This window comes from Passer domesticus, chromosome 3, assembly GCF_036417665.1.
Source record: "Passer domesticus isolate bPasDom1 chromosome 3, bPasDom1.hap1, whole genome shotgun sequence".
Lineage (NCBI taxonomy): Eukaryota > Metazoa > Chordata > Aves > Passeriformes > Passeridae > Passer > Passer domesticus.
The window spans coordinates 81,253,508-81,273,393 of NC_087476.1; positions in this window are offsets into that span (position 1 = coordinate 81,253,508).

Here is a 19,886-nt window from a genome sequence, read left to right on the forward strand (position 1 = left end):
CAGGTTCCTGATGTCAGTTTGCAGGAGGCACTTGGCACTGTCAAACCAGCCACAGTTGCCTCTGGTCGTACTTTCGGTCTGGGAGGTATCCTGATCCATTTGGAATTTCAGCAGGCAGCCAGCCACTCCGGGCCACCAGGCCCCGGACAAGAATGATGGCCTTTCCCCTGAGAAACAAAACTCACCAGGCCAGGTTGCTGATGTCAGTTTGCAGGAGGCACTTGGCACTGTCAAACCAGCCACAGTTGCCTCTGGGCGCATTATTCATCTGGGAGGCATCCTGATCCATGCGGAATTTCAACAGGCAGCCTGCCACTCCAGGCCCCCAGGCCCTGGACAAGAACCATGGCCTTTCCCCAGAGAAACAAAAGTCACCAGGCCAGGTTCCTGATGTCAGTTTGCAGGAGGCACTTGGCACTGTCAAACCAGCCACAGTTGCCTGTGGGGGCACCTTGCATCTGGGAGCTATCCTGATCCGTGCGGAAATTCAGCAGGCAGTCGGGCACTCCGGGCAAGGGGGCACTGGACATCATCTATGGCTTTTCCCCAGAGAAACAAAACTCACCAGGCCAGGTTCCTGATGTCAGTTTGCAGGAGGCACTTGGCACTGTCGAACCAGCCACAGGTGCCTGTGGGGCACCTTGCATCTCGGCGGCAGCCTGATCCGTGAGGAATTTCAGCAGGCAGCCGGCCTCTCCGGTCCTACGAGTCCAGGATATGAACCATGGCCTTTCCCCAGAGAAACGAAAGTCACCAGGTCAGGTTCCTGATGTCAGTTTGCAGGAGGCACATGGCACTGTCAAAGCAGCCATAGTTGCTTATGGTTTTAGTTTCGGTCTTGGAGGTATCCTGATCCGTGCGGAATTTCAGCAGGCAGCCGGCCAATCCCGGCCAGCGGGCCCCGGAACAGAATGATGGCCTTTCCCCAGAGAAACAAAAGTCACCAGGCCAGGTTCCTGATGTCAGTTGGCAGGAGGCACTTGGCACTGTCAAACCAGCCACAGGTGCCTGTGGGGGCACTTTTCATCTGGGAGGCATCCTGATCCATGCGGAATTTCAGCAGGCGGCCGGACACTCCGGGCCACCAGGACGTGGACATGAACCATGGCCTTTCCCCAGAGAAACAAAAGTCACCAGGCCAGGTTCCTGATGTCAGTTTGCAGGAGGCACTTGGCACTGTCAAACCAGCCACAGTTGCCTGTGGGGGCACCTTGCATCTGGGAGGTATCCTGATTCGTGCGGAATTTCAGCAGGCAGCCGGCTACTCCGGGCCACCAGGCCCTGGACAAGAATGATGGCCTTTCCCCAGAGAAACAAAAGTCACCAGGCCAGGTTCCTGATGTCAGTTTGCAGGAGGCACTTGGCACTGTCAAACCAGCCACAGGTGCCTGTGGGGGCACATTTCATATGGGAGGTATCCTCAACCGTGAGGAATTTCAGCAGGCAGCCGGCCACTCCAGGCAGCGGGGCACTGGACACGAATGATGGCCTTTACCCAGAGAAACAAAAGTCACCAGGCCAGGTTCCTGATGTCAGTTTGCAGGAGGCACTTGGCACTGTCAAACCAGCCACAGTTGCCTGTGGGGGCATTTTTCATGTGGGAGGCATCCTGATCCATGCGGAATTTCAGCAGGCAGCCGGCCACTCCTGGCCACCAGGCCCTGGATATGAACCATGGCTTTTCCCCAGAGAAACAAAAGTCACCAGGCCAGGTTCCTGATGTCAGTTTGCAGGAGGCACTTGGCACTGTCAAACCTGCCACAGTTGCCTGTGGTGGTACCTTTCATCTGGGCGGCATCCTAATCCGTTCGGAAGTTCAGCAGGCAGCCGGCCACTCCGGGACTACGGGTCCAGGATATGAACCATGACCTTTCCCCGGAGAAACAAAACTCACCAGGCAAGGTTCCTGATGTCAGCTTGCAGGAGGCACTTGGCACTGTCAAACCAGCCACAGTTGCCTGTGGGGGCTCCTTTCCATCTGGGAGGTATCCTGATCCGTGCGGAATTTCAGCAGGCAGCCGGCCACTCGGGGCCAGCGGGCCCAGGAGAGGAATGATGGCCTTTCCCCAGAGAAACAAAAGTCACCTGGCCAGGTTCCTGATGTCAGTTTGCAGGAGGCACTAGGCACTTTCAAACCAGCCACAGTTGCCTGTGGGGGCACCTTGCATCTGGGAGCTATCCTGATCCGTGCGGAAATTCAGCAGGCTGACGGCCACTCCGGGGTAGCGGGCCCTGGAGAGGAACGATGGCCTTTCCCCTGAGAAACAAAAGTCACCAGGCCAGGTTCCTGATGTCAGTTTGCAGGAGGCACTTGGCAGTGGCAAACCAGCCACAGTTGCCTCTGGTGGTTCTTTCGGTCTGGGAGGCATCCTGATCCATGCAGAATTTCAGCAGGCAGCCGGCCACTCCGGGCCACCAAGCCCTGGACATGAACCATGGCTTTTCCCCAGAGAAACAAATGTCACCAGGCCAGGTTCCTGATGTCTGTTTGCAGGAGGCACTTGGCACTGTCAAACCAGCCACAGTTGCCTATGGTTTTAGTTTCGGTGTGGGAGGTATCCTGATCCGTTCGGAATTTCAGCAGGCTGCTGGCCACTACAGGCCACCAGGTCTCGGAAAAGAATGATGGCCTTTCCCCAGAGAAACAAAAGTCACCAGGCCAGGTTCCTGATGTCAGTTTGCAGGAGGCACTTGGCACTGTCAAACCAGCCACAGGTGCCTATGGGGGGAACTTTGCATCTGGGAGGTATCCTGATCAGTGCGGAATTTCAGCAGGCAGCCGGCCACTCCGGGCCTACGGGCACTGGAGAAGAATGATGGCCTTTCCCCAGAGAAACAAAAGTCACCAGGCCAGGTTCCTGATGTCAGTTTGCAGGAGGCACTTGGCACTGTCAAACCAGCCACAGTTGCCTGTGGGGGCTCCTTTCATCTGGGAGTTATCCTGATCCGTGCGGAATTTCAGCAGGCAGTCTGCCACTCCGGGGCAGCGGGCCCTGGAGAGGAACGATGGCCTTTCCCCAGAGAAACAAAAGTCACCAGGCCAGGTTCCTGATGTCAGTTGGCAGGAGGCACTTGGCACTGTCAAACCAGCCACAGGTGCCTGTGGGGGCACTTTTCATCTGGGAGGCATCCTGATCCATGCGGGATTTCAGCAGGCGGCCGGCCACTCCGGGCCACCAGGCCCTGGACATGAACCACGGCTTTTCCCCAGAGAAACAAAAGTCACCAGGCCAGGTTCCTGATGTCAGTTTGCAGGAGGCACTTGGCACTGTCAAACCTGCCACAGTTGCCTGTGGTGGTACCTTTCATCTGGGCGGCATCCTAATCCGCTCGGAATTTCAGCAGGCAGCCGGCCACACCGGGACTACGGGTCCAGGATTTGAACCATGACCTTTCCCCAGAGAAACAAAAGTCACCAGGCCAGGTTCCTGATGTCAGCTTGCAGGAGGCACTTGGCACTGTCAAACCAGCCACAGTTGCCTGTGGGGGCACCTTTCCATCTGGGAGGTATCCTGATCCGTGCGGAATTTCAGCAGGCAGCTGGCCACTCGGGGCCAGCGGGCCCAGGGGAGGAACGATGGCCTTTCCCCAGAGAAACAAAAGTCACCTGGCCAGGTTCCTGATGTCAGTTTGCAGGAGGCACTTGGCACTGTCAAACCAGCCACAGGTGCCTGTGGGGGCACTTTTCATCGGGGAGGCATCCTGATCCATGCAGAATTTCAGCAGGCGGCAGGCCACTCCGGGCCACCAGGCCCTGGACATGAACCACGGCTTTTCCCCAGAGAAACAAAAGTCACCAGGCCAGGTTCCTGATGTCAGTTTGCAGGAGGCACTTGGCACTGTCAAACCTGCCACAGTTGCCTGTGGTGGTACCTTTCATCTGGGCGGCATCCTAATCCGTTCGGAATTTCAGCAGGCAGCCGGCCACACCGGGACTACGGGTCCAGGATATGAACCATGACCTTTCCCCAGAGAAACAAAACTCACCAGGCCAGGTTCCTGATGTCAGTTTGCAGGAGGCACTTGGCACTGTCAAACCAGCCACAGTTGCCTGTGGGGGCACCTTTCCATCTGGGAGGTATCCTGATCCGTGCGGAATTTCAGCAGGCAGCCGGCCACTCGGGGCCAGCGGGCCCAGGAGAGGAACGATGGCCTTTCCCCAGAGAAACAAAAGTCACCTGGCCAGGTTCCTGATGTCAGTTTGCAGGAGGCACTTGGCACTGTCAAACCAGCCACAGTTGCCTGTGGGGGCACCTTGCATCTGGGAGCTATCCTGATCCGTGCGGAAATTCAGCAGGCAGTCGGGCACTCCGGGCAAGGGGGCACTGGACATCATCTATGGCCTTTCCCCAGAGAAACAAAACTCACCAGGCCAGGTTCCTGATGTCAGTTTGCAGGAGGCACTTGGCACTGTCGAACCAGCCACAGGTGCCTGTGGGGCACCTTGCATCTCGGCAGCAGCCTGATCCGCGAGGAATTTCAGCAGGCAGCCGGCCTCTCCGGTCCTACGAGTCCAGGATATGAACCATGGCCTTTCCCCAGAGAAACGAAAGTCACCAGGTCAGGTTCCTGATGTCAGTTTGCAGGAGGCACATGGCACTGTCAAAGCAGCCATAGTTGCTTATGGTTTTAGTTTCGGTCTTGGAGGTATCCTGATCCGTGCGGAATTTCAGCAGGCAGCCAGCCAATCCCGGCCAGCGGGCCCCGGAAAAGAATGATGGCCTTTCCCCAGAGAAACAAAAGTCACCAGGCCAGGTTCCTGATGTCAGTTGGCAGGAGGCACTTGGCACTGTCAAACCAGCCACAGGTGCCTGTGGGGGCACTTTTCATCTGGGAGGCATCCTGATCCATGCGGAATTTCAGCAGGCGGCCGGACACTCCGGGCCACCAGGCCGTGGACATGAACCATGGCCTTTCCCCAGAGAAATAAAAGTCACCAGGCCAGGTTCCTGATGTCAGTTGGCAGGAGGCACTTGGCACTGTCAAACCAGCCACAGTTGCCTGTGGGGGCACCTTGCATCTGGGAGGTATCCTGATTCGTGCGGAATTTCAGCAGGCAGCCGGCTACTCCGGGCCACCAGGCCCTGGACAAGAATGATGGCCTTTCCCCAGAGAAACAAAAGTCACCAGGCCAGGTTCCTGATGTCAGTTTGCAGGAGGCACTTGGCACTGTCAAACCAGCCACAGTTGCCTCTGGTGGTACTTTCGGTCTGGGAGGCATGCTGATCCAGTTGGAATTTCAGCAGGCAGCCGGCCACTCCGGGCCACCAAGCCCTGGACATGAACCATGGCCTTTCCCCAGAGAAACAAAACTCACCAGGCCAGGTTCCTGATGTCAGTTTGCAGGAGGCACTTGGCACTGTCAACCAGCCGCAGTTGCCTCTGGGGGTATTTTTCATGTGGGAGGCATCCTGATCCGTTTGGAATTTCAGCAGGCAGCCTGTCACTCGAGCCACCGGTCCCTGGACATGAACCATGGCCTTTCCCCACAGAAACAGAACTCAGCAGGCCAGGTTCCTGATGTCTGTTTGCAGGAGGCACTTGGCACTGTCAAACCAGGCACAGGTGCCTTGGGTGGTACTTTCCATATGGGAGGTATCCTGATCCGTGCGGAATTTCAGCAGGCAGCTGGCCACTCCGGGCCACCGAACCCCGGAAAAGAATCATGGCCTTTCCCCAGAGAAACAAAAGTCACCAGGCCAGGTTCCTGATGTCAGCTTGCAGGAGGCACTTGGCACTGTCAAACCAGCCACAGTTTCCTCTGGTGGTACTTTCGCTCTGGGAGGCATCCTGATCCATGCGGAATTTCAGCAGGCAGCGGGCCACTCCGGGCCACCAGGCCATGGACATGAACCATGGCTTTTCCCCAGAGAAACAAAACTCAGCAGGCCAGGTTCCTGATGTCAGTTTGCAGGAGGCACTTGGCACTGTCAAACCAGCCACAGTTGCCTGTGGGGGCAATTTTCATCTGGGAGGCATCCTGATTCATGTGGAATTTCAGCAGGCAGCCGGCGACGCCGGGCCACCAGGCCCTGGACAAGAATGATGGCCTTTCCCCTGAGAAACAAAAGTCACCAGGCCAGGTTCCTGATGTCAGTTTGCAGGAGGCACTTGGCACTGTCAAACCAGCCACAGTTGTCTGTGGGTCCACCTTGCATCTGGGAGGTATCCTCAACCGTGCGGAATTTCAGCAGGCAGCCAGCCACTCCGGGCCACCGTGCCCCGGACAAGAATGATGGCCTTTCCCCAGAGAAAAAAAAGTCACCAGGCCAGGTTCCTGATGTCTGTTTGCAGGAGGCACTTGGCACTGTCAAACCAGCCACAGTTGCCTGTGGTGGCACCTTCCATCTCGGCGGCATCCTGATCCATGCAGAATTTCAGCAGGCAGCCGGCCACTCCTGGCCACCAGGCCCTGGATATGAACCATGGCTTTTCCCCAGAGAAACAAAAGTCACCAGGCCAGGTTCCTGATGTCAGTTTGCAGGAGGCACTTGGCACTGTCAAACCTGATGCAGTTGCCTGTGGGGGCATTTTTCATGTGGGAGGCATCCTGATCCATGCGGAATTTCAGCAGGCGGCCGGCCACTCCGGGCCACCAGGCTCTGAACAAGAATGATGGCCTTTCCCCAGAGAAACAAAAGTCACCAGGCCAGGTTCCTGATGTCAGTTTGCAGGAGGCACTTGGCACTGTCAAACCAGCCACAGTTGCCTCTGGTGGTACTTTCGGTCTGGGAGGCATCCTGATCCTTTTGGAATTTCAGCAGGCAGCCGGCCACTCCGGGCCACCAAGCCCTGGACATGAACCATGGCCTTTCCCCAGAGAAACAAAAGTCACCAGGCCAGGTTCCTGATGTCAGTTTGCAGGAGGCACTTGGCAGTGGCAAACCAGCCACAGTTGCCTCTGGTGGTTCTTTCGGTCTGGGAGGCATCCTGATCCATGCAGAATTTCAGCAGGCAGCCGGCCACTCCGGGCCACCAAGCCCTGGACATGAACCATGGCCTTTCCCCAGAGAAACAAAAGTCACCAGGCCAGGTTCCTGATGTATGTTTGCAGGAGGCACTTGGCACTGTCAAACCAGCCACAGTTGCCTCTGGGGGTATTTTTCATGTGGGAGGCATCCTGATCCATGCGGAATTTCAGCAGGCAGCCGGCCACTCCGGGCCCCCAGTCCATGGACATGAACCATGGCCATTTCCCGAGAGAAACAAAAGTCACCAGGCCAGGTTCCTGATGTCAGTTTGCAGGAGGCACTTGGCACTGTCAAACCAGCCACAGTTACCTGTGGGGGCACCTTTCATCTGGGAGGTATCCTCAACCGTGAGGAATTTCAGCAGGCAGCCGGCCACTCCAGGCAGCGGGGCACTGGACACGAATGATGGCCTTTACCCAGAGAAACAAAAGTCACCAGGCCAGGTTCCTGATGTCAGTTTGCAGGAGGCACTTGGCACTGTCAAACCAGCCACAGTTGCCTGTGGGGGCATTTTTCATGTGGGAGGCATCCTGATCCATGCGGAATTTCAGCAGGCAGCCGGCCACTCCTGGCCACCAGGCCCTGGATATGAACCATGGCTTTTCCCCAGAGAAACAAAAGTCACCAGGCCAGGTTCCTGATGTCAGTTTGCAGGAGGCACTTGGCACTGTCAAACCTGCCACAGTTGCCTGTGGTGGTACCTTTCATCTGGGCAGCATCCTAATCCGTGAGGAATTTCAGCAGGCAGCCGGCCACTCCGGGACTACGGGTCCAGGATATGAACCATGACCTTTCCCCGGAGAAACAAAACTCACCAGGCAAGGTTCCTGATGTCAGCTTGCAGGAGGCACTTGGCACTGTCAAACCAGCCACAGTTGCCTGTGGGGGCTCCTTTCCATCTGGGAGGTATCCTGATCCGCGCGGAATTTCAGCAGGCAGCCGGCCACTCTGGGCCAGCGGGCCCAGGAGAGGAACGATGGCCTTTCCCCAGAGAAACAAAAGTCACCTGGCCAGGTTCCTGATGTCAGTTTGCAGGAGGCACTAGGCACTTTCAAACCAGCCACAGTTGCCTGTGGGGGCACCTTGCATCTGGGAGCTATCCTGATCCGTGCGGAAATTCAGCAGGCTGTCGGCCACTCCGGGGTAGCGGGCCCTGGAGAGGAACGATGGCCTTTCCCCAGAGAAACAAAAGTCACCAGGCCAGGTTCCTGATGTCAGTTTGCAGGAGGCACTTGGCACTGTCAAACCAGCCACAGGTGCCTATGGGGGGAACTTTGCATCTGGAAGGTATCCTGATCAGTGCGGAATTTCAGCAGGCAGCCGGCCACTCCGGGCCAACGGGCACTGGAGAAGAATGATGGCCTTTCCCCAGAGAAACAAAAGTCACCAGGCCAGGTTCCTGATGTCAGTTTGCAGGAGGCACTTGGCACTGTCAAACCAGCCACAGTTGCCTGTGGGGGCTCCTTTCATCTGGGAGTTATCCTGATCCGTGCGGAATTTCAGCAGGCAGTCTGCCACTCCGGTGCAGCGGGCCCTGGAGAGGAACGATGGCCTTTCCCCAGAGAAACAAAAGTCACCAGGCCAGGTTCCTGATGTCAGTTTGCAGGAGGCACTTGGCACTGTCAAACCAGCCACAGTTGCCTGTGGGGCACCTTGCATCTGGGAGGTATCCTGATTCGTGCGGAATTTCAGCAGGCAGCCGGCTACTCCGGGCCACCAGGCCCTGGACAAGAATGATGGCCTTTCCCCAGAGAAACAAAAGTCACCAGGCCAGGTTCCTGATGTCAGTTTGCAGGAGGCACTTGGCACTGTCAAACCAGCCACAGTTTCCTCTGGTGGTACTTTCGCTCTGGGAGGCATCCTGATCCATGCGGAATTTCAGCAGGCAGCGGGCCACTCCGGGCCACCAGGCCATGGACATGAACCATGGCTTTTCCCCAGAGAAACAAAACTCAGCAGGCCAGGTTCCTGATGTCAGTTTGCAGGAGGCACTTGGCACTGTCAAACCAGCCACAGTTGCCTGTGGGGGCAATTTTCATCTGGGAGGCATCCTGATTCATGTGGAATTTCAGCAGGCAGCCGGCGACGCCGGGCCAGCAGGCCCTGGACAAGAATGATGGCCTTTCCCCAGAGAAACAAAAGTCACCAGGCCAGGTTCCTGATGTCAGTTTGCAGGAGGCACTTGGCACTGTCAAACCAGCCACAGTTGTCTGTGGGTCCACCTTGCATCTGGGAGGTATCCTCAACCGTGCGGAATTTCAGCAGGCAGCCAGCCACTCCGGGCCACCGTGCCCCGGACAAGAATGATGGCCTTTCCCCAGAGAAAAAAAAGTCACCAGGCCAGGTTCCTGATGTCTGTTTGCAGGAGGCACTTGGCACTGTCAAACCAGCCACAGTTGCCTGTGGTGGCACCTTCCATCTCGGCGGCATCCTGATCCATGCAGAATTTCAGCAGGCAGCCGGCCACTCCGGGCCCCCAGTCCATGGACATGAACCATAGCCATTTCCCGAGAGAAACAAAAGTCACCAGGCCAGGTTCCTGATGTCAGTTTGCAGGAGGCACTTGGCACTGTCAAACCAGCCACAGTTGCCTGTGGGGGCGTTTTTCATGTGGGAGGCATCCTGATCCATGCGGAATTTCAGCAGGCAGCCGGCCACTCCTGGCCACCAGGCCCTGGATATGAAGCATGGCTTTTCCCCAGAGAAACAAAAGTCACCAGGCCAGGTTCCTGATGTCAGTTTGCAGGAGGCACTTGGCACTGTCAAACCTGACGCAGTTGCCTGTGGGGGCATTTTTCATCTGGGAGGCATCCTGATCCATGCGGAATTTCAGCAGGCGGCCGGCCACTCCGGGCCACCAGGCTCTGAACAAGAATGATGGCCTTTCCCCAGAGAAACAAAAGTCACCAGGCCAGGTTCCTGATGTCAGTTTGCAGGAGGCACTTGGCACTGTCAAACCAGCCACAGTTGCCTCTGGTGGTACTTTCGGTCTGGGAGGCATCCTGATCCATTTGGAATTTCAGCAGGCAGCCGGCCACTCCGGGCCACCAAGCCCTGGACATGAACCATGGCCTTTCCCCAGAGAAACAAAAGTCACCAGGCCAGGTTCCTGATGTCAGTTTGCAGGAGGCACTTGGCAGTGGCAAACCAGCCACAGTTGCCTCTGGTGGTTCTTTCGGTCTGGGAGGCATCCTGATCCATGCAGAATTTCAGCAGGCAGCCGGCCACTCCGGGCCACCAAGCCCTGGACATGAACCATGGCCTTTCCCCAGAGAAACAAAAGTCACCAGGCCAGGTTCCTGATGTCAGTTTGCAGGAGGCACTTGGCACTGTCAAACCAGCCACAGTTGCCTCTGGGGGTATTTTTCATGTGGGAGGCATCCTGATCCATGCGGAATTTCAGCAGGCAGCCGGCCACTCCGGGCCCCCAGTCCATGGACATGAACCATGGCCATTTCCCGAGAGAAACAAAAGTCACCAGGCCAGGTTCCTGATGTCAGTTTGCAGGAGGCACTTGGCACTGTCAAACCAGCCACAGTTACCTGTGGGGGCACCTTTCATCTGGGAGGTATCCTCAACCGTGAGGAATTTCAGCAGGCAGCCGGCCACTCCAGGCAGCGGGGCACTGGACACGAATGATGGCCTTTACCCAGAGAAACAAAAGTCACCAGGCCAGGTTCCTGATGTCAGTTTGCAGGAGGCACTTGGCACTGTCAAACCAGCCACAGTTGCCTGTGGGGGCATTTTTCATGTGGGAGGCATCCTGATCCATGCGGAATTTCAGCAGGCAGCCGGCCACTCCTGGCCACCAGGCCCTGGATATGAACCATGGCTTTTCCCCAGAGAAACAAAAGTCACCAGGCCAGGTTCCTGATGTCAGTTTGCAGGAGGCACTTGGCACTGTCAAACCTGCCACAGTTGCCTGTGGTGGTACCTTTCATCTGGGCGGCATCCTAATCCGTTCGGAATTTCAGCAGGCAGCCGGCCACTCCGGGACTACGGGTCCAGGATATGAACCATGACCTTTCCCCGGAGAAACAAAACTCACCAGGCAAGGTTCCTGATGTCAGCTTGCAGGAGGCACTTGGCACTGTCAAACCAGCCACAGTTGCCTGTGGGGGCACCTTGCATCTGGGAGCTATCCTGATCCGTGCGGAAATTCAGCAGGCTGTCGGCCACTCCGGGGTAGCGGGCCCTGGAGAGGAACGATGGCCTTTCCCCAGAGAAACAAAAGTCACCAGGCCAGGTTCCTGATGTCAGTTTGCAGGAGGCACTTGGCACTGTCAAACCAGCCACAGGTGCCTATGGGGGGAACTTTGCATCTGGAAGGTATCCTGATCAGTGCGGAATTTCAGCAGGCAGCCGGCCACTCCGGGCCAACGGGCACTGGAGAAGAATGATGGCCTTTCCCCAGAGAAACAAAAGTCACCAGGCCAGGTTCCTGATGTCAGTTTGCAGGAGGCACTTGGCACTGTCAAACCAGCCACAGTTGCCTGTGGGGGCTCTTTTCATCTGGGAGTTATCCTGATCCGTGCGGAATTTCAGCAGGCAGTCTGCCACTCCGGTGCAGCGGGCCCTGGAGAGGAACGATGGCCTTTCCCCAGAGAAACAAAAGTCACCAGGCCAGGTTCCTGATGTCAGTTTGCAGGAGGCACTTGGCACTGTCAAACCAGCCTCAGGTGCCTGTGGGGGCACTTTTCATCTGGGAGGCATCCTGATCCATGCGGAATTTCAGCAGGCAGCCGGCCACACCGGGACTACGGGTCCAGGATATGAACCATGACCTTTCCCCAGAGAAACAAAAGTCACCTGGCCAGGTTCCTGATGTCAGTTTGCAGGAGGCACTTGGCACTGTCAAACCAGCCACAGTTGCCTGTGGGGGCACCTTGCATCTGGGAGCTATCCTGATCCGTGCGGAAATTCAGCAGGCAGTCGGGCACTCCGGGCAAGGGGGCACTGGACATCATCTATGGCCTTTCCCCAGAGAAACAAAACTCACCAGGCCAGGTTCCTGATGTCAGTTTGCAGGAGGCACTTGGCACTGTCGAACCAGCCACAGGTGCCTGTGGGGCACCTTGCATCTCGGCGGCAGCCTGATCCGTGAGGAATTTCAGCAGGCAGCCGGCCTCTCCGGTCCTACGAGTCCAGGATATGAACCATGGCCTTTCCCCAGAGAAACGAAAGTCACCAGGTCAGGTTCCTGATGTCAGTTTGCAGGAGGCACATGGCACTGTCAAAGCAGCCATAGTTGCTTATGGTTTTAGTTTCGGTCTTGGAGGTATCCTGATCCGTGCGGAATTTCAGCAGGCAGCCGGCCAATCCCGGAAAGCGGGCCCCGGAAAAGAATGATGGCCTTTCCCCAGAGAAACAAAAGTCACCAGGCCAGGTTCCTGATGTCAGTTGGCAGGAGGCACTTGGCACTGTCAAACCAGCCACAGGTGCCTGTGGGGGCACTATTCATCTGGGAGGCATCCTGATCCATGCGGAATTTCAGCAGGCGGCCGGACACTCCGGGCCACCAGGCCGTGGACATGAACCATGGCCTTTCCCCAGAGAAATAAAAGTCACCAGGCCAGGTTCCTGATGTCAGTTGGCAGGAGGCACTTGGCACTGTCAAACCAGCCACAGTTGCCTGTGGGGCACCTTGCATCTGGGAGGTATCCTGATTCGTGCGGAATTTCAGCAGGCAGCCGGCTACTCCGGGCCACCAGGCCCTGGACAAGAATGATGGCCTTTCCCCAGAGAAACAAAAGTCACCAGGCCAGGTTCCTGATGTCAGTTTGCAGGAGGCACTTGGCACTGTCAAACCAGCCACAGTTTCCTCTGGTGGTACTTTCGCTCTGGGAGGCATCCTGATCCATGCGGAATTTCAGCAGGCAGCGGGCCACTCCGGGCCACCAGGCCATGGACATGAACCATGGCTTTTCCCCAGAGAAACAAAACTCAGCAGGCCAGGTTCCTGATGTCAGTTTGCAGGAGGCACTTGGCACTGTCAAACCAGCCACAGTTGCCTGTGGGGGCAATTTTCATCTGGGAGGCATCCTGATTCATGTGGAATTTCAGCAGGCAGCCGGCGACGCCGGGCCAGCAGGCCCTGGACAAGAATGATGGCCTTTCCCCAGAGAAACAAAAGTCACCAGGCCAGGTTCCTGATGTCAGTTTGCAGGAGGCACTTGGCACTGTCAAACCAGCCACAGTTGTCTGTGGGTCCACCTTGCATCTGGGAGGTATCCTCAACCGTGCGGAATTTCAGCAGGCAGCCAGCCACTCCGGGCCACCGTGCCCCGGACAAGAATGATGGCCTTTCCCCAGAGAAAAAAAAGTCACCAGGCCAGGTTCCTGATGTCTGTTTGCAGGAGGCACTTGGCACTGTCAAACCAGCCACAGTTGCCTGTGGTGGCACCTTCCATCTCGGCGGCATCCTGATCCATGCAGAATTTCAGCAGGCAGCCGGCCACTCCGGGCCCCCAGTCCATGGACATGAACCATAGCCATTTCCCGAGAGAAACAAAAGTCACCAGGCCAGGTTCCTGATGTCAGTTTGCAGGAGGCACTTGGCACTGTCAAACCAGCCACAGTTGCCTGTGGGGGCGTTTTTCATGTGGGAGGCATCCTGATCCATGCGGAATTTCAGCAGGCAGCCGGCCACTCCTGGCCACCAGGCCCTGGATATGAAGCATGGCTTTTCCCCAGAGAAACAAAAGTCACCAGGCCAGGTTCCTGATGTCAGTTTGCAGGAGGCACTTGGCACTGTCAAACCTGACGCAGTTGCCTGTGGGGGCATTTTTCATCTGGGAGGCATCCTGATCCATGCGGAATTTCAGCAGGCGGCCGGCCACTCCGGGCCACCAGGCTCTGAACAAGAATGATGGCCTTTCCCCAGAGAAACAAAAGTCACCAGGCCAGGTTCCTGATGTCAGTTTGCAGGAGGCACTTGGCACTGTCAAACCAGCCACAGTTGCCTCTGGTGGTACTTTCGGTCTGGGAGGCATCCTGATCCATTTGGAATTTCAGCAGGCAGCCGGCCACTCCGGGCCACCAAGCCCTGGACATGAACCATGGCCTTTCCCCAGAGAAACAAAAGTCACCAGGCCAGGTTCCTGATGTCAGTTTGCAGGAGGCACTTGGCAGTGGCAAACCAGCCACAGTTGCCTCTGGTGGTTCTTTCGGTCTGGGAGGCATCCTGATCCATGCAGAATTTCAGCAGGCAGCCGGCCACTCCGGGCCACCAAGCCCTGGACATGAACCATGGCCTTTCCCCAGAGAAACAAAAGTCACCAGGCCAGGTTCCTGATGTCAGTTTGCAGGAGGCACTTGGCACTGTCAAACCAGCCACAGTTGCCTCTGGGGGTATTTTTCATGTGGGAGGCATCCTGATCCATGCGGAATTTCAGCAGGCAGCCGGCCACTCCGGGCCCCCAGTCCATGGACATGAACCATGGCCATTTCCCGAGAGAAACAAAAGTCACCAGGCCAGGTTCCTGATGTCAGTTTGCAGGAGGCACTTGGCACTGTCAAACCAGCCACAGTTACCTGTGGGGGCACCTTTCATCTGGGAGGTATCCTCAACCGTGAGGAATTTCAGCAGGCAGCCGGCCACTCCAGGCAGCGGGGCACTGGACACGAATGATGGCCTTTACCCAGAGAAACAAAAGTCACCAGGCCAGGTTCCTGATGTCAGTTTGCAGGAGGCACTTGGCACTGTCAAACCAGCCACAGTTGCCTGTGGGGGCATTTTTCATGTGGGAGGCATCCTGATCCATGCGGAATTTCAGCAGGCAGCCGGCCACTCCTGGCCACCAGGCCCTGGATATGAACCATGGCTTTTCCCCAGAGAAACAAAAGTCACCAGGCCAGGTTCCTGATGTCAGTTTGCAGGAGGCACTTGGCACTGTCAAACCTGCCACAGTTGCCTGTGGTGGTACCTTTCATCTGGGCGGCATCCTAATCCGTTCGGAATTTCAGCAGGCAGCCGGCCACTCCGGGACTACGGGTCCAGGATATGAACCATGACCTTTCCCCGGAGAAACAAAACTCACCAGGCAAGGTTCCTGATGTCAGCTTGCAGGAGGCACTTGGCACTGTCAAACCAGCCACAGTTGCCTGTGGGGGCACCTTGCATCTGGGAGCTATCCTGATCCGTGCGGAAATTCAGCAGGCTGTCGGCCACTCCGGGGTAGCGGGCCCTGGAGAGGAACGATGGCCTTTCCCCAGAGAAACAAAAGTCACCAGGCCAGGTTCCTGATGTCAGTTTGCAGGAGGCACTTGGCACTGTCAAACCAGCCACAGGTGCCTATGGGGGGAACTTTGCATCTGGAAGGTATCCTGATCAGTGCGGAATTTCAGCAGGCAGCCGGCCACTCCGGGCCAACGGGCACTGGAGAAGAATGATGGCCTTTCCCCAGAGAAACAAAAGTCACCAGGCCAGGTTCCTGATGTCAGTTTGCAGGAGGCACTTGGCACTGTCAAACCAGCCACAGTTGCCTGTGGGGGCTCTTTTCATCTGGGAGTTATCCTGATCCGTGCGGAATTTCAGCAGGCAGTCTGCCACTCCGGTGCAGCGGGCCCTGGAGAGGAACGATGGCCTTTCCCCAGAGAAACAAAAGTCACCAGGCCAGGTTCCTGATGTCAGTTTGCAGGAGGCACTTGGCACTGTCAAACCAGCCTCAGGTGCCTGTGGGGGCACTTTTCATCTGGGAGGCATCCTGATCCATGCGGAATTTCAGCAGGCAGCCGGCCACACCGGGACTACGGGTCCAGGATATGAACCATGACCTTTCCCCAGAGAAACAAAAGTCACCTGGCCAGGTTCCTGATGTCAGTTTGCAGGAGGCACTTGGCACTGTCAAACCAGCCACAGTTGCCTGTGGGGGCACCTTGCATCTGGGAGCTATCCTGATCCGTGCGGAAATTCAGCAGGCAGTCGGGCACTCCGGGCAAGGGGGCACTGGACATCATCTATGGCCTTTCCCCAGAGAAACAAAACTCACCAGGCCAGGTTCCTGATGTCAGTTTGCAGGAGGCACTTGGCACTGTCGAACCAGCCACAGGTGCCTGTGGGGCACCTTGCATCTCGGCGGCAGCCTGATCCGTGAGGAATTTCAGCAGGCAGCCGGCCTCTCCGGTCCTACGAGTCCAGGATATGAACCATGGCCTTTCCCCAGAGAAACGAAAGTCACCAGGTCAGGTTCCTGATGTCAGTTTGCAGGAGGCACATGGCACTGTCAAAGCAGCCATAGTTGCTTATGGTTTTAGTTTCGGTCTTGGAGGTATCCTGATCCGTGCGGAATTTCAGCAGGCAGCCGGCCAATCCCGGAAAGCGGGCCCCGGAAAAGAATGATGGCCTTTCCCCAGAGAAACAAAAGTCACCAGGCCAGGTTCCTGATGTCAGTTGGCAGGAGGCACTTGGCACTGTCAAACCAGCCACAGGTGCCTGTGGGGGCACTATTCATCTGGGAGGCATCCTGATCCATGCGGAATTTCAGCAGGCGGCCGGACACTCCGGGCCACCAGGCCGTGGACATGAACCATGGCCTTTCCCCAGAGAAATAAAAGTCACCAGGCCAGGTTCCTGATGTCAGTTGGCAGGAGGCACTTGGCACTGTCAAACCAGCCACAGTTGCCTGTGGGGCACCTTGCATCTGGGAGGTATCCTGATTCGTGCGGAATTTCAGCAGGCAGCCGGCTACTCCGGGCCACCAGGCCCTGGACAAGAATGATGGCCTTTCCCCAGAGAAACAAAAGTCACCAGGCCAGGTTCCTGATGTCAGTTTGCAGGAGGCACTTGGCACTGTCAAACCAGCCACAGTTTCCTCTGGTGGTACTTTCGCTCTGGGAGGCATCCTGATCCATGCGGAATTTCAGCAGGCAGCGGGCCACTCCGGGCCACCAGGCCATGGACATGAACCATGGCTTTTCCCCAGAGAAACAAAACTCAGCAGGCCAGGTTCCTGATGTCAGTTTGCAGGAGGCACTTGGCACTGTCAAACCAGCCACAGTTGCCTGTGGGGGCAATTTTCATCTGGGAGGCATCCTGATTCATGTGGAATTTCAGCAGGCAGCCGGCGACGCCGGGCCAGCAGGCCCTGGACAAGAATGATGGCCTTTCCCCAGAGAAACAAAAGTCACCAGGCCAGGTTCCTGATGTCAGTTTGCAGGAGGCACTTGGCACTGTCAAACCAGCCACAGTTGTCTGTGGGTCCACCTTGCATCTGGGAGGTATCCTCAACCGTGCGGAATTTCAGCAGGCAGCCAGCCACTCCGGGCCACCGTGCCCCGGACAAGAATGATGGCCTTTCCCCAGAGAAAAAAAAGTCACCAGGCCAGGTTCCTGATGTCTGTTTGCAGGAGGCACTTGGCACTGTCAAACCAGCCACAGTTGCCTGTGGTGGCACCTTCCATCTCGGCGGCATCCTGATCCATGCAGAATTTCAGCAGGCAGCCGGCCACTCCGGGCCCCCAGTCCATGGACATGTACCATAGCCATTTCCCGAGAGAAACAAAAGTCACCAGGCCAGGTTCCTGATGTCAGTTTGCAGGAGGCACTTGGCACTGTCAAACCAGCCACAGTTGCCTGTGGGGGCATTTTTCATGTGGGAGGCATCCTGATCCATGCGGAATTTCAGCAGGCAGCCGGCCACTCCTGGCCACCAGGCCCTGGATATGAAGCATGGCTTTTCCCCAGAGAAACAAAAGTCACCAGGCCAGGTTCCTGATGTCAGTTTGCAGGAGGCACTTGGCACTGTCAAACCTGACGCAGTTGCCTGTGGGGGCATTTTTCATCTGGGAGGCATCCTGATCCATGCGGAATTTCAGCAGGCGGCCGGCCACTCCGGGCCACCAGGCTCTGAACAAGAATGATGGCCTTTCCCCAGAGAAACAAAAGTCACCAGGCCAGGTTCCTGATGTCAGTTTGCAGGAGGCACTTGGCACTGTCAAACCAGCCACAGTTGCCTCTGGTGGTACTTTCGGTCTGGGAGGCATCCTGATCCATTTGGAATTTCAGCAGGCAGCCGGCCACTCCGGGCCACCAAGCCCTGGACATGAACCATGGCCTTTCCCCAGAGAAACAAAAGTCACCAGGCCAGGTTCCTGATGTCAGTTTGCAGGAGGCACTTGGCAGTGGCAAACCAGCCACAGTTGCCTCTGGTGGTTCTTTCGGTCTGGGAGGCATCCTGATCCATGCAGAATTTCAGCAGGCAGCCGGCCACTCCGGGCCACCAAGCCCTGGACATGAACCATGGCCTTTCCCCAGAGAAACAAAAGTCACCAGGCCAGGTTCCTGATGTCAGTTTGCAGGAGGCACTTGGCACTGTCAAACCAGCCACAGTTGCCTCTGGGGGTATTTTTCATGTGGGAGGCATCCTGATCCATGCGGAATTTCAGCAGGCAGCCGGCCACTCCGGGCCCCCAGTCCATGGACATGAACCATGGCCATTTCCCGAGAGAAACAAAAGTCACCAGGCCAGGTTCCTGATGTCAGTTTGCAGGAGGCACTTGGCACTGTCAAACCAGCCACAGTTACCTGTGGGGGCACCTTTCATCTGGGAGGTATCCTCAACCGTGCGGAATTTCAGCAGGCAGCCGGCCACTCCAGGCAGCGGGGCACTGGACACGAATGATGGCCTTTACCCAGAGAAACAAAAGTCACCAGGCCAGGTTCCTGATGTCAGTTTGCAGGAGGCACTTGGCACTGTCAAACCAGCCACAGTTGCCTGTGGGGGCATTTTTCATGTGGGAGGCATCCTGATCCATGCGGAATTTCAGCAGGCAGCCGGCCACTCCTGGCCACCAGGCCCTGGATATGAACCATGGCTTTTCCCCAGAGAAACAAAAGTCACCAGGCCAGGTTCCTGATGTCAGTTTGCAGGAGGCACTTGGCACTGTCAAACCTGCCACAGTTGCCTGTGGTGGTACCTTTCATCTGGGCGGCATCCTAATCCGTTCGGAATTTCAGCAGGCAGCCGGCCACTCCGGGACTACGGGTCCAGGATATGAACCATGACCTTTCCCCGGAGAAACAAAACTCACCAGGCAAGGTTCCTGATGTCAGCTTGCAGGAGGCACTTGGCACTGTCAAACCAGCCACAGTTGCCTGTGAGGGCACCTTGCATCTGGGAGCTATCCTGATCCGTGCGGAAATTCAGCAGGCTGTCGGCCACTCCGGGGTAGCGGGCCCTGGAGAGGAACGATGGCCTTTCCCCAGAGAAACAAAAGTCACCAGGCCAGGTTCCTGATGTCAGTTTGCAGGAGGCACTTGGCACTGTCAAACCAGCCACAGGTGCCTATGGGGGGAACTTTGCATCTGGAAGGTATCCTGATCAGTGCGGAATTTCAGCAGGCAGCCGGCCACTCCGGGCCAACGGGCACTGGAGAAGAATGATGGCCTTTCCCCAGAGAAACAAAAGTCACCAGGCCAGGTTCCTGATGTCAGTTTGCAGGAGGCACTTGGCACTGTCAAACCAGCCACAGTTGCCTGTGGGGGCTCTTTTCATCTGGGAGTTATCCTGATCCGTGCGGAATTTCAGCAGGCAGTCTGCCACTCCGGGGCAGCGGGCCCTGGAGAGGAACGATGGCCTTTCCCCAGAGAAACAAAACTCAGCAGGCCAGGTTCCTGATGTCAGTTTGCAGGAGGCACTTGGCACTGTCAAACCTGCCACAGTTGCCTGTGGTGGTACCTTTCATCTGGGCGGCATCCTAATCCGTTCGGAATTTCAGCAGGCAGCCGGCCACACCGGGACTACGGGTCCAGGATATGAACCATGACCTTTCCCCAGAGAAACAAAAGTCACCTGGCCAGGTTCCTGATGTCAGTTTGCAGGAGGCACTTGGCACTGTCAAACCAGCCACAGGTGCCTGTGGGGGCACATTTCATCTCGGAAGTATCCTCAACCATGAGGAATTTCAGCAGGCAGC